The sequence below is a fragment of the Monodelphis domestica genome, chromosome 2, assembly GCF_027887165.1.
Source record: "Monodelphis domestica isolate mMonDom1 chromosome 2, mMonDom1.pri, whole genome shotgun sequence".
NCBI lineage: Eukaryota > Metazoa > Chordata > Mammalia > Didelphimorphia > Didelphidae > Monodelphis > Monodelphis domestica.
Window position 1 is genome coordinate 482,535,034 of NC_077228.1, and position 13,754 is coordinate 482,548,787.

General features: G+C 35.8%; 1 pseudogene; it reads right to left on the reverse strand.

Annotated features, from left to right (window-relative positions):
* Window positions 1-1,557: 1,557 nt before the first annotated feature.
* LOC100033134 (PC-esterase domain-containing protein 1A-like) lies at window positions 1,558-2,336 on the reverse strand (annotated as a pseudogene).
* Window positions 2,337-13,754: the final 11,418 nt, after the last annotated feature.

Below are 13,754 nucleotides of genomic sequence, written 5' to 3' on the forward strand. Positions count from 1 at the left end.
AGAAGAAGCTGTCTTGAGGGAGGAATTGGGGTGAAGGGAAGGGTAGGGGTAATGAGAGGTGAAAGGGCAGGGTTGGGGTGGCAGTGGGGAAAGGGAGAGGTGGGAGGAAGGGGGAATGTGGGAGTAGGCGCAAAGGCAGGAGCTGGGGCTAGAGCTGCCTATTCAGCCAGGACAAAAGACCATTAATCTCTTGGGCTACTGGCTCAAAGGAAAGAGACCTCTTAGTCCTCTGAGATGAACATCTCCAGGATGCAGACTCCTCAGCCCCCAGCACTGGCTATTCTAAGAAGGACCACTCCAGGGATGCAATCGAAGAACAAAAAGGAGGCTCTTCAGCTGCCTGGGCTAGATGTCTCAGGGTGGCAAAGTACCCTCAGAGAGCTCGGTAGGATGCCTCCAAGATAAAGACCCCTTGAGCCTGTGTTATAGGGATAATCACTCCTCATTTCACTCCCCAATGTTAGATTTAAAATAGTTTTGAGCATTAAATAGTTGTAGATAAGAGAGTGGGAGCCATAAACTGTGATAATTAAAATGTTTGGGAGCAAGGGAAATATATATATATATCAATTATGACCACTGAAATATGTTTTCTACTGTGTCTTGGTTTTATATAAATATAAGATGGTCGCCAGGGAATATATTCCCAATTTTATGAATATGCCCAAGCCAACTGGGTTTTATAGAGAAATTTAATTTATAATACACTGATTAATCAATAGAAAAAGAGAGAAGTAAGAAAGGAATAAGAATGAAGGGTCTCAAGCCAATAAGGCCTAGACTTCAGTCCTAAGAGATAAATCAGTCAATTGGTTTTATCACTCACCCAAGATCTCTCTAGGTAAGGCTTCTCATGCCAACCTCAGGCTCCACCTTCAAGAGAGCCTCCTTTCAAGAAATGTTTCCAGAGAATTCTCCTCCTGACTCCTCCTGAGTTCACCTTCCACAGCCTCCTTCAAAACCTCTCCAGGAGCTCTCCCTCCAAGACCTCTCTCCTCTCAGACATCCTTCAGAGCATCAACCCCCTTCAGTCCTCAGACCCCGCTATCTTTAAGCATACAATCTAAGTTCCCTCCCCTCAGTTCTCACATCTACCAATCACTGTCGATGTCTCCCCTGTGCCAATGGTGGCTCTAGCTTAACCCAGGACCGCCCAGAGGTCTGTCCCCTTTGCACATGTCTGTTGAAGGTCATATTCTCAAATAATTAAATCTTGATCTTTGCTGCAGCCCTTCCTAAATCCTGTTACTCTGAGTAGGGTGGAGATTGTAGTTTCCAAGACCTGGTTCTGTCATTCCAAGTATCTCTATTGTATCAATTCTAAAATCAATCATGACTCAAAGAACTTCCTGACCTATGCTTAAGCATAAGTCAAAGCCCTTTCCATTGTTTAGCGAAAGGTTTCTGTCCTAAAGTAGTCTTAAGTAGGGAGGAGAAGGATCCTCCCATGTCAAGGAGTTTCATATTCCAACAGAGTTCTTACTATCAGTAGGAAATTTTTTCAAGTATGAAATTTCCCAATGGGGAAATTTCCAAAATTCATAAGTCTAAGAAATTTTAAGGTTTACACCAAGTGGGGTTCTCCTTCAGGGAGCCTCCACCTCCCCCCACCCAGACCTCAGTCACATGGGCCAACAGCAGCTGGGAGATGTGGCAGTGGGCATGTTGGTCCCAATGTATGCCCTCCAAATGCCAGTGTCCAACCACAGGCCAGAAGTGGAAATGCAAATTGAGCCTGTCAAATTGGTGACCATCCACCAGCATGGAACAGTAGATGTTTATCTCCAATACATCTGCTTGGAGAGAGCTCATCATTGGCTACAGCTCAGGCAGCTCACCCAGTGGCATCACCAGGGTCCATACCAGGATAAAGGAGGCAGAGAGGACTTCTTCTATCCTTTCAAATAAGCATTCCAAGTTTTCCTGGTAACTTCTGATACCACTGTACCTGGAGAGGTCCCAGAGACAGGAGTTGACAATGATCAGGTTAGGGGATGACCCATGCTGGAACCCAGCCAGGAAAAACTCCACATAAGTCGAGTAGATGGGGGAGGAAATAGAATTGGAGGAGGTGGTGACCTGAACTGGACAGAAACTGTCAGACCATATAATGGGTCCCATTGTGAAGCTCTCCAAGCTGTCCCTGCAACCATCAGGTGGGCCTGCTCAAAGCTCAGCTACCCCTTGGCCTTGAGCTGAGCTTTGGTCAGGAGGGAGTCCTTCTGCAACACCAGGACCAGGTCCTTACAGACCAACCTCTGAATGAAGTCACCCAGGACCACCACAAACTTGTTGTACAGCAGCTGGTGGACCTCCAGCAACAAGAAATGAACCATAGTGCCTGAGGTTGGTCTGGGGGATGCATGGGAGTTGAAGTCAGGTGGCTCGTACCTAGAAAAGGAAGAGAACAGAAACACGACACCATATGGGGGAAAGATGTAAAGTTGGGTCTCTCATTTTCAGTGTTTCTTGTAAACAACACATTGTCAGAGGCATTTTCTTCTCATGGGTGAATTCATTCCATTTACATTCACTGTCATGGTTACTAGTTGTACATTTCCATTTACTCTGTTCCTCTTCACTGTTTGTTCCCCACTTCCTTTCTTTTCACTGAATCCCTCCTCATATGTCCAATTTCCTTTGACCAATACTTCTCTAATTCCTTAAGTAGACAGATCTTTAACTATGCCAATTTTCATCGACAAATAAATCATTTTAAATATGATATTTTCTAAAAGGAAGAAGTATTTTTTTTCATAAATGAAAACAACAAGCAGATTTAAAAATATCTGAATTAGTGGTAGGTCATAAGATCAAATTTCTTGAGCTTAGAAGTCATGGGATCGAACAACCTTCATTTTACTAATGAGAAAATTAAAATTTAAAGAGGATAGTTGATTTTCCTAAGGCCATATAGACAATAAGTAGCAGAAATATTTGAATTCAGGTTCTCTAGACTCTAAGGCCAGCTACCTTTCCACTGCTACCTTGAGGAGTTGTCCAAGCAATAAAAATGAGCAACTAACCCTGCCCCAGTTATTTACAGAGTCTCACTCTATCATTTAAAAATGGCATTTTTAAAGTCTCAGTCATAGTCCACAACTAGTATTTAGCTAGGTAAATTTAAATAAAAACCATTAGAAATGTCTTTATATAAGCATGAATAGGAAAAAAGAATGCCCTCATTGTAATATCCCAAGTATTTGTATACTGTCTACCCTCTGCATCCTCTTCACTTCAAACCCTAACTTCCTCCTGTGGCAGCATTGAAGATGAATGATGTCCACCTGGGCCATTGTCATAGCAAGATTTGTCTCTGTGCTAGAATTGAGGTGGTGTTCCCTAGCCATTGGTTCATTCTAGTCAACATCCTAATTAGCTTTTATATTTTCTTTTGCTAAACATGATAGTGTATTTGCTTCTGCACTTGTCCCTGAACATTTGCAGTAAAAATCAAAGTGTTGCTATTATGTTATTCCCAGTGGTATGTACTTAGAAACTATCCTTTTTAGCCAAAATTGATTTGGAGTTGTGAATAATTTTCCTTTTACAAACAGCAATGGCAAACCAACAGAGATGATGTTTTTTAAAATGGTATGTGTGGGAAGAGTGGGGGAAGCTTAGGGAAGGGGCAGGACCAGGGAAGATTGTCTTCCACAACAGATGTCCCTGCCCCTTAATTTCACCAAGCATAGTAGTATATGCCTGTAATCCTTGCTACTTGGAATACTGAGGCTGGTGGATTTCTTGAATTCAGGAATTCTAAGTCACCATGGATTAAATCATTCAAATATCTGCATTTAGTTTGGCATTAACATGATAAACACAAAGGAGCAGGAAGCCCACTAAATTCTCTAAGAAGAGGTACAACCAGCCCACCTTAAATTTAAATGGAGGTCAATGCTTCTGTAGCCCCTGAACTTCCAGCCAGGCATAGGAAGATCTAGCATTAAAAAAAAAAATAGCTCACATCAATAAGATCAAAGAATACTTTAGGAACAAAAATATGTAGGAATACTTCAAAGGATAGTTGTAAATACCAACAAAATGGTACAGACTTTTGGAAATTATTGAAGACCTGTTGTCAGATATGGGAAGATTACATTAATAGCTAACTGATACATGCCATAGAAAACTCAAAAACTATATTCTCTTATTAAAGGCATAAAAGAAATAAATGAAGTGGCATTTTGAAGACAAAAGCATATGAGAAAGATTTGATGCCCTTACCCAACAACTGAAATTGAAAATCAAGATGTTAAGGATATAGTCAAAGTAATATAAAGAACAAAAAGTAATTAAATGTTAATTTAAAATTATATGATAGAGCAAGAGTGCTTAACATGTTTTGTACCCTGGATTACTCTGATCACCTGATGAAGTTTATGAACCCTTCTTAGAAGAATATTTTTTTTAATTGAAGGAAATGCTAAATTTTAGTTAGAAATTAGTAAAAATAGAGATGGGATTTTTTTCCCATCCATGTTCATCTACCTCCTGCCTGAAATCTATCCACAGTCCTCTAGTGATAAGAACACTAATTTTAGAGAATTAAAAAACAAGTTAGATAAGAAAAATCCCCCCAAAAGAGAGTATGTGGAAAATTTCTAGGTATCTGTATAGTTGATCAAAGACCAATTCAAAGAAAGTTAAATCAAACTCAAAAAGGAAAGTTGCTTACCATTCATATAAATTACAACAGGAAATATGAGAAGACTTTTGTGTATTAGGATCTAGAGGAGCACAGATGCCTCACAAAAGCCCAGAAAAAGTTCTAAAAATGCACCAGAAGGAACAATAATAAAGAAATCCAAAGCAGATAGTCTATATGATCCTCCATCCACTCCAAGATGGAAAGAAAAGACAGAGAAATCTGCAGAAACTTGGAGTCCATACAAACTATGGCAGGGTGAAGGCATAGCACCCAAGCACTCTAGACGAATAGGAGATAGGGCCAGGCAAGTACACAACTTGGGCCCCCAGGCAGGTCTTACCCCAGACACAAGGAGAGCCAGGGATAGACCAGCACCCAGGCAGACTATGCCCTCCAAGAGTACTTTTTATCTCAAGAGGATCCTACAAGAGCACAAGCAGTCCATGCCCAAACCATGACATTAGACAGAGCCAGAACCCAGTCAGTTCACACTTGAGACACAGAAGAAGCCATAGCAGAAGGAGCCTTGGAAAGTTCTTGGGAATAAAATACTTACAGTATTGTCAGTCACAATGAGAGATAGAATCATCTCAGAGTTTTTGTGGTTGTTATTCACTTGTGTGTGACTCTTCATGACCCTATGAACCATAGATATCCATGGGGTTTTCTTGGCAAGGATGCTGGAGTGGTTTGCCATTTCCTTCTCCAGTAGCTACAGTAGATCATTTTTCAGCCATCCAAGTTAGTAATGTACAAAGAGAAGAAATCAGAGAAGGTGCTGTGGCCAAAACTGAGAGGTGATTGGAAAGACAGGAGAGGAAAAAAATAAATATTTAATAACTAGAAAAATTTAATTACAAAAAAAATTAATCCTCTTCAGGACTTGAAAGGAGTGACTAAAAAGTTGTTCCAATGCTTTGTGTATTGAAATTAATTAATTTTAATAATTACTAAGAAATTTTAGTTGGTTATATTGAAATTCAATATTGTTTTTAATAAAACATTTACTTTTTTAAATTAAAAAATGTAGTATAATCCTAAATAGGAAAAAAAAAACCTTGGAAAAAAGTAACCAAATATATAAGAACCAAACTGCAAGTAGAAAAAACCCACCAGTCACCTCCTGAAACTACAAAATGAAAATTCCTAGTAACATTATAACCAAAATCTAGAATTTCTAGGTTAAAGAAAAAATACTTTGTAAGTGGCCAAAAAGAAAAAAATTCAAGTGCTGAGAATCCATAGTCAGGATCATACTAGATTAATAGCTGCCATTATGATCTTGGAAGGGAGGGAAAAGGAGATGGATATTTAATGAAATAAAAGACTTGTAAACATTTCTGATGAAAAGACCAGAAATTAGTAGAAATAATGAGATACAAACCTGGGAGTTAATAAAAACAAAAAAGTAAACAAGAGGAAAGGTCAGAAACCATTTCATAATTGAAGATGATCCCTCGTAATCCTAATATATTCCAAGTTAATAGAAGCCAAATGATAAAAAAAAAAAATAACCTAGGGTGTTTTGTTTTAGGTTCTGATGGTCTTAAAAGATGGAAGAAAGGAGATTGAGAAAAGAATATATTTGGGAAGAAGTGTAAGGGAGAAAAGAGAGATAAAGGATAGTGGGTATCATTTAATCACAATACAAAAAGAAAACAGTAGAAACCAGGAGGAAAGGCTGAAAAGAACCTCTCTTTTATCTGATCTAGTCAAAGGAGGGAAGAATACACACCCAGTTGCAGAAACATTCAACTCAACAAGGAAACAGGAAGGAATGGAGAGAGGATGGAACAAAAGAAAAGATAGGTTTACTCAAAATCAAGACAAATTAACCCCAGAGTGTGGAGTATGAAGAGGTGTTTAAAAGGAAAAAATAAAAAATAAAAGTAAGAATCTGTAATTTCCCTCTGGGTCTCTAAGCAAAGGAAAGAGCAAAGGAACTTGGGAGAAGAATCATGAAACCTACATACAAAATGTGCTAAAAATGTTCCTTGCTCACCATCCATTTCTTTATAAAGATGGGGCAAGAATCAAAGAGAAGGAAAGGAATAAAAGAATAGATGAAAGAAAATGCACAATTAATGATCAAACTGTGAATGTGAATGAGAAAACCCATCCATAAAATAAAGATGAAAGCAGAATGGATTAGAAAGCAGAATCCAACTACAGGTTTACAAGAAACACTGGAAACATAAAGATTCACAGAGTTAGAGAAAGAGACTGGAGCAACTAAAAACAAAAAAATAATCCACTGAATTAATAAATAAAATTAGGAGCTGTTTTTCCTAATGGAAACACTATTTCTAACTTAATTTTTTTTAAATGAAAGAGTAAAACCAAATAACCAACATCAAAAAAAATGAAAAAAAGCAAATTCACAACAAATGAGAAAGAAAGGAGATTATTATGAACTATGTTGCACAGTTATATGACAGGAAAACTGACAAATTTAAATAAGTAAATGAACTGAATATTAATTGAGTAATTACAAATATATAAAATGTCCAAATTTAAAAAAGAAAAAAACCCAATCTCAGAAAAAAAAATTAACAAGTCACAAATGAGCTCCCAAAAGAAAAGAATCCAGGATCTGATGGATTTACAAGTAAATTTTACCCAATATTTTTAAACAATTAATTCTAATATTAAACAAGTTATTTGAAAAAAGGAAAACAAGGGATTCTTACTAGACACAACCATTCCTATTGAAAAAATTAGAAAACATAAGAATGAATATTTCCTTAATATATATAGTGTCTATCTAAAACCAAGAACTATGTATGTATGTGTGATGGATATATATGACAAACTAGAATCCTTTCCAATAAGATTAAGGGTAAAGTGAGGATCTCTAATATCATCTGTTTTATTTTATATAGTTTCAGAAATACTAACTATAGCAATGAGATTTAAAAAATTAAATTTAGAAAATAAGTATGGGGAAAGAAGAAATAAAAGTATTGCTTTTTGCAGATATGATGATTTACTTAGATAACTCAACTAAAAAAGTCTGAGTACCAAAGCTGATTGTAAGTTGTAGGGTAATGAGGTTTTCCCAATGATTATCTTCCTGGGGCATGATGAAGAAGTCAGAGATGTCCCAGTGTGATGGAACCAGATGAGAAATGAGGAGAACTGGAGAATTCTCCAAATGGAGAAACATTAAATGCTCATGGGCAGGTTGAATAAATATAATTAAAATTACAATACTACCTAAATTAATTTGCTTCTTCAATGTTATCCCAATCAAACAACCAAAGGACTACTCTATATGACTAGAAAAGATAAGAACAAAATTATTCTGGAGGAAAAAAAGGTTAACAATCACTAGGGAAATAATGAAAGGGGGAATAGGGAAAGGAATAGGGTCTAACAATTCCAGATTTCAAACTATATTAAAAAGTAATAGGTCAATCAATGGAGCCAATTTGGTGATATGATATACAAAAGCACATAACCAAAAGCAGACACTGGGGTAAGAACTCATTTTCAACAAAAATTGCTGGAAAAAATTAGAAATCAGTAGATCAGAAACTAGATATAAATTAATATCTCGTGACATTTACCAAAATAAATTCCAAATGCTATATGACTTATACATAAAGAGTGACATCATAAAAAATTCAAGGTGCAGCAAAAAAAAATTACCTTTCAAATCCATGGATGAGGAAAAGTTCATGAACAACAGAGGAAATAAAGGACCATAGAAGATAAAACAATTTTGATCGTATAAAAATTTAAAAGTGTGTGCACAAACAAAACTAATGCAGCTAAAAGTAGAAAGAAAATGGGTACTTGGAATAGGGGTGGAGGATCTTCCCAGCAAGTTTCTCAGGCAAAAGATCTCATTTGTAGGATGTAAAGGGAACTGATTCAAATTTATAAAAATAAGATGTACTTTTTAATTGATAACTCATCAATGGATATGAGTAGGCAGTTTCTAAAAATTGAATCTAAAATATCAGTAATCTTATAAAATAATACTCTAAATTACTAATAATTAGAGAAATTAAAATTAAAGCAATTCCAAGGTTCCATTTCACATCTTCAGATTGGCAAAGCTAACAAAAAGCAAAAATGACAAAATAATGAAGGACTTTGAGGGAACAAGTATGTTAAGTGATTACTGTTGGAACCATAAACAGCATTTTGCAAATCATTTTGGAATTATGCCCCAAAAGTTACTAAATTTTGTATACCTTTTGATCCAACAACACTACTACTTGGCATATTTGCCAAAGAGAATAAATAAATAGGAAAGAGAGTCATATATATTTACACAAATTAATATCTTTTTGTGATCATAAAGAATTTGAAATTAAAGGAGTAACCATCAACTGATGAATGGCTAAATAATGGCATATGAATATAGTGGAATACTTTTGTGTTATAAGAAATCACAGGAAAAAATAAATTCAGAAAAACTTAATAAAATGTCTGGCACAGAGAATGGGGCTAAGGAATCCCACATTTCAAACTATATTAAAGAGTCATATTCATCAAAATGATTTTATATTTGTTAAGAAATAGGTCAATCAGTGGAAGCAATTAGTCATGCAATATACAAAAAATAAATAAATAAATGTTTGTTTATTTGAGAGAAACCTGAAGACTTGTACAAACTGATGAAACAAAAGTGAAGTGGACAGAACAATGAAAACATTTATACAATAATAAAATTGTAAATACAATAATTTTGAAAGACTTAGGAACTCTGATCATTGCAAAGACCAACCATGATTCCAGAGGATTCATGAAGAAACAAGCTATCAACCTCCTGTCAAAGAAGTGATAACTCAGAGTACTGATTGAGACATATATGTACACATACACACACTAACACACACACATATTTGGATGTGGCCAATACAGGAATTTGCTTTGCTTCATTATGCATATTTGTTATCAGAAGGTCTGTTTCTTTTTTGAGATAGAGTGGGGAAAGTGGGAGGAAGAAGATAAAATATATTTTGATGGGAAATTTTTAAAAATACTTTAATATTAAAAATAATGTGAATATATGAAACTGAATAATGCAGAAATAATATAAAAATAACAAATGATGGATTTTTAAATCCTATGTTTCAAATTAAGTTTATTTTTAATCTAAATATTATAAGCAACTTATATAGCAAGAAAGATGTTTCCCTGCTTTCAATAAGTTTTATAATTGGAATATTATCTGTGATAACTTACCATAATTTTCATTTTCTCTTCTGCACACACACACCAGTGTTTGGGAGTACTGTTCCTTTCACAATTACTTTAAAATTCACAAATTTCTTTTTTTTAATTTGCAGTGCTTTGTTTATAACTGCCAGAACAGCAGAACCATTTGTTTTCATTAGTAGTATAAAAGACACTTTATGTCAAGATCCCAAGAAATAATCTAAATTGAAGATGAAGATCATCACATTTGCATGTCTTTTGGACCTAGAATTTGATGCTATAATGAAGTTCATGGAAGTTTGTTTCATCATCAAACTCTTGGTTATTAAAACTTCCACTTTCTTTCCTCATCAAACTTTCTGATTTTTCCTAATCATCCATAATGAGCATCAATAGAAAAAAAATTTTACACTATATCTCTAAAAGGGTTATTATGGTATAATGGAAAGAGAGACAGCTTATTAAAAAAGAAAGAAAGAAACTGACACCTCCGGGCTATAAGACCCTGAACAAGTTGTTTAACATGCCCTATAGCCACTCTCCAAAACCATAAATTGTGCAGCAGATATAGATTTATATTGACAAAGAAAAGTTCTTTACCAATAAAACTATACCAGTGGAGAAAGAGAAAACAATAAATATTTATATAGTCCCTACTATGTGCCAGGTACTGTGCTTAATGCTTGAATAGATATTACATTATTTGATACTTATAACAATCCTGGAAGATAAGTGCTATTATTCCTGTTTTGCAATTGAAGAAATTGAGTGGAAAAGAGGTTAAGCAGTTTGTGCAGGGAAATAAAGCTATTAAATACCTGAGTATGTATTTGAATTCAGACCTTCATGTCTATCACTCTATCCACTGTACCTCCAATTGTACCCCAATACCAACAAAATCTTAGATATAATCCCTTCAAAATTTTAAAGTTGACATTCATATCTAAAATGGGCAAGTTATTTTACATATCCTATACAGTGAATAAACTAACCATCAATCTTTCATCCATCATCCATTATAAGATAAGTGCAATCATTGATTCTAAACCATGATATAAGAGAAAGAACTTGGAATTTGGAGTCAAGTTCAAATCTCTGTTCCCTCTTGGATGTGACTATGGGTAAATCATAACTTCTGAGAATCTCATTCCTCCTTTATAAAATGGAAATGGTCCATAACAACTACAATGGTGGTTTCTAGTAAGACAATCATCCCATCTAGAAGACATTTAAAAATTCTTGATTAAAAAAAAAAAAAGTCTTAATGATTGATTGTTGAATTGGTTGGTTCCATAGTTGTTTGGTTCATGGTTGCTTGATCCTTCTCACAATGCACATAAATATTAGTTTCCTATTTAATATTACATGGAATATCCCAAAAGTCTTGATGCAGACTTTAGCTTTAATATTTAGGTATTTGAAATTGTTTCTCACTATTTTTGCCTCTGACCTCTAAATTATGTGATATCTCCATGCTTTAACAATTTAAAAGTGAATAAGACTTTTGGGACACCTTGTATTTAAAGCTATATTTGCTACTTAGAATAGCATATGAGAATGTTTGCTGCTTAGAAATTTTGTAAGGATAGATACTATTTTTCATTTTTAATGTAAGTGTATTGATATTGCTTTATAGGAAATGTATAGTAAATGTTTACAAGCTCATCCCATAGATGTAAGATACTCCAATATAGAAAGAAAAAATAAAGGGCCCTAAGCCAATGTTAACCTTTTCCCTTCATGTACAGTATGCATTAGAGTCTGGAAACTGAATTAGGAAAGTTCAAATTTAATCAGAAATTCTGGTCATGAACAAATTACAGCACCTTTATTTTTTGTTTTGCCATGAGGCCTGTTCTAAGTTAATGGCCAGGCAATCCAGAGATAGTAAAAACTCCCTCTGCTATGTGTCTATACCAATTGTTCATTATTCAGAATATTTAAGTAGTTTTTCATAGTTTTTCATTTTCGTTACTTCATACCTCTAAATCAACTGATATCTCCAGGATTTATAGAAATGTCTCCACCTATGCCCAAACAATTCCTGAGCACCAGAGATAACACATAACAGACTTTAGCATACTCTTGCTAAGTGATAATGGAAACCAGAGGTCTAATCCTGTGACCCAATTCTGTAGTCCTCATCCAATTTAACTAATTGATCAAGCATCCCAAAACTATATCTGACAACAAGCTGGTAAACACTTCCTACAAATTAGATCAAGAATATTCATTCCTCCACTTTTTAAAGTGTGAGATTAACGTCTATAATTCACTTTCTCTATTATTTATAATTTATGCTTTTGCTTGCTCTCTCCTTAGACAATGTTTCCCATGAGTGACAACTGGTCCTCTTTCTACTATTTTTCCAAAGACAGCCCTATTATTCTCTATTATGCCAGATTTGGCAGGTTAAAATTTGTAAACAATGTTCTCTCTCCCTGAACTTTTTTTTAAGTCCAATACCCTCTTGATCATAGAAGAGATAGATGGGGGTGGGGGAGATAAAGCATTTTGTATGTGCAGACACTGTGCTACGAATTGTAATACAAAATACAAGCAAAAAAGACAGTCATATTGTAATGGAAGAAGATGATATGTAAAGAGAAAACAGAAACTAGGGGTGGGGGTGAGAAAGGAACAAAGTAGCTGGGGAAAAGGTAGAGAAGTCTAAAGAATGAGTCAAGTAGGAGTGAAGTGAGCATAGCTCCCACTTCACCCCAATAAATGCAATTTGGGCAAAGGAATCAATAATCAGGAGAGTGGGGTTTCAGCATAAAGGCTGCTGTCAAGGAAATGGATTTTAGGAGACGCCAATTAAATATGTATGAATTGACCTTTTTTAGGTGTATTCTATTCATGGTCAAGAGTTTTTCATTCCTAAATTTTTAGTTATGTTAGAAAAATCCAAATCCCATTCTCAGACACCATCTTCATATCCAGCTGTTCACTTCTCAAATCTACCTTTCTATTCTGAAACCCCAATTTTCCACTGATAGCAGTGATAAAAATCATCTTTTTCATGTCCAAATTCTTGAACAATGTAAATCTTGAAATTTCTCAGACTTGTGAATGTTAAAAATTTCCACATTGAGGAATCCTCCATTGGAACAAATTCCCTACTGGGAAACATTCCCCATTTTGATGTGAGAACTCACCAGGATCAGAAATGGGAGGACCTCTACTCGACCCGTACTTAAGACTGCTTTAGGGGAGAAAACTCCTTGCTAAACAATGAAAGTACTCGGACCCATGCTTATAATAAGGCAAGGAGTTCTCTGAGCCATGCCTGTTTTTTAGAATTGATACAATGAGATGCTAGGTACCTAAAAGGGTCGGGCAAGTTTTCTCTTAATGAGATTAGTTGACTCAGCTGTGTTTTCACTGGTTCAGACTTACTGAAGACATTAGTCGACACAGCAGCATTTTTTCTGGTTCAGACTTACTGAGGAGATTAGTCAACTTAGCAGGAATTCAGATGGGTAGTCCTTTGGAAAACGTCTACAATGATTGGTAGATGTAAGGACTTAGGGGAGGTGACATAGGAGAAAAATCCCTATATAAGAAAAAGCAGAATCTCTTGAGAGACAATCCTTTTGGAGGATCTCTGATGAGGATCGCTTGGGAAGAATCTCTTGAGAGAGGCTCTGGAGAAGGGAAGCTCTTGGAGGACAATCTCTAAGGAGGTCTCGCTGGAGCTCCTCTGAGGGGACTCTGTCCCTCTGGAGGCTCTGGAGAGAGGCCCTTTGGAACAGTCTCTGGCTGGAAGGCTCTTTAAGGAGGACTCTGGCTGGAACTCTCTCTGGTGAAGTCAGCTGAGATGGAGCTGGCCTGGTGTCACTAGAATCCTTGCTTAGACAGACCTTGTGGTGAGTGTTAAAAGACTGACTGACTGATCTCTCTCTCTTAAGACTCAGGTCTAGGCCAT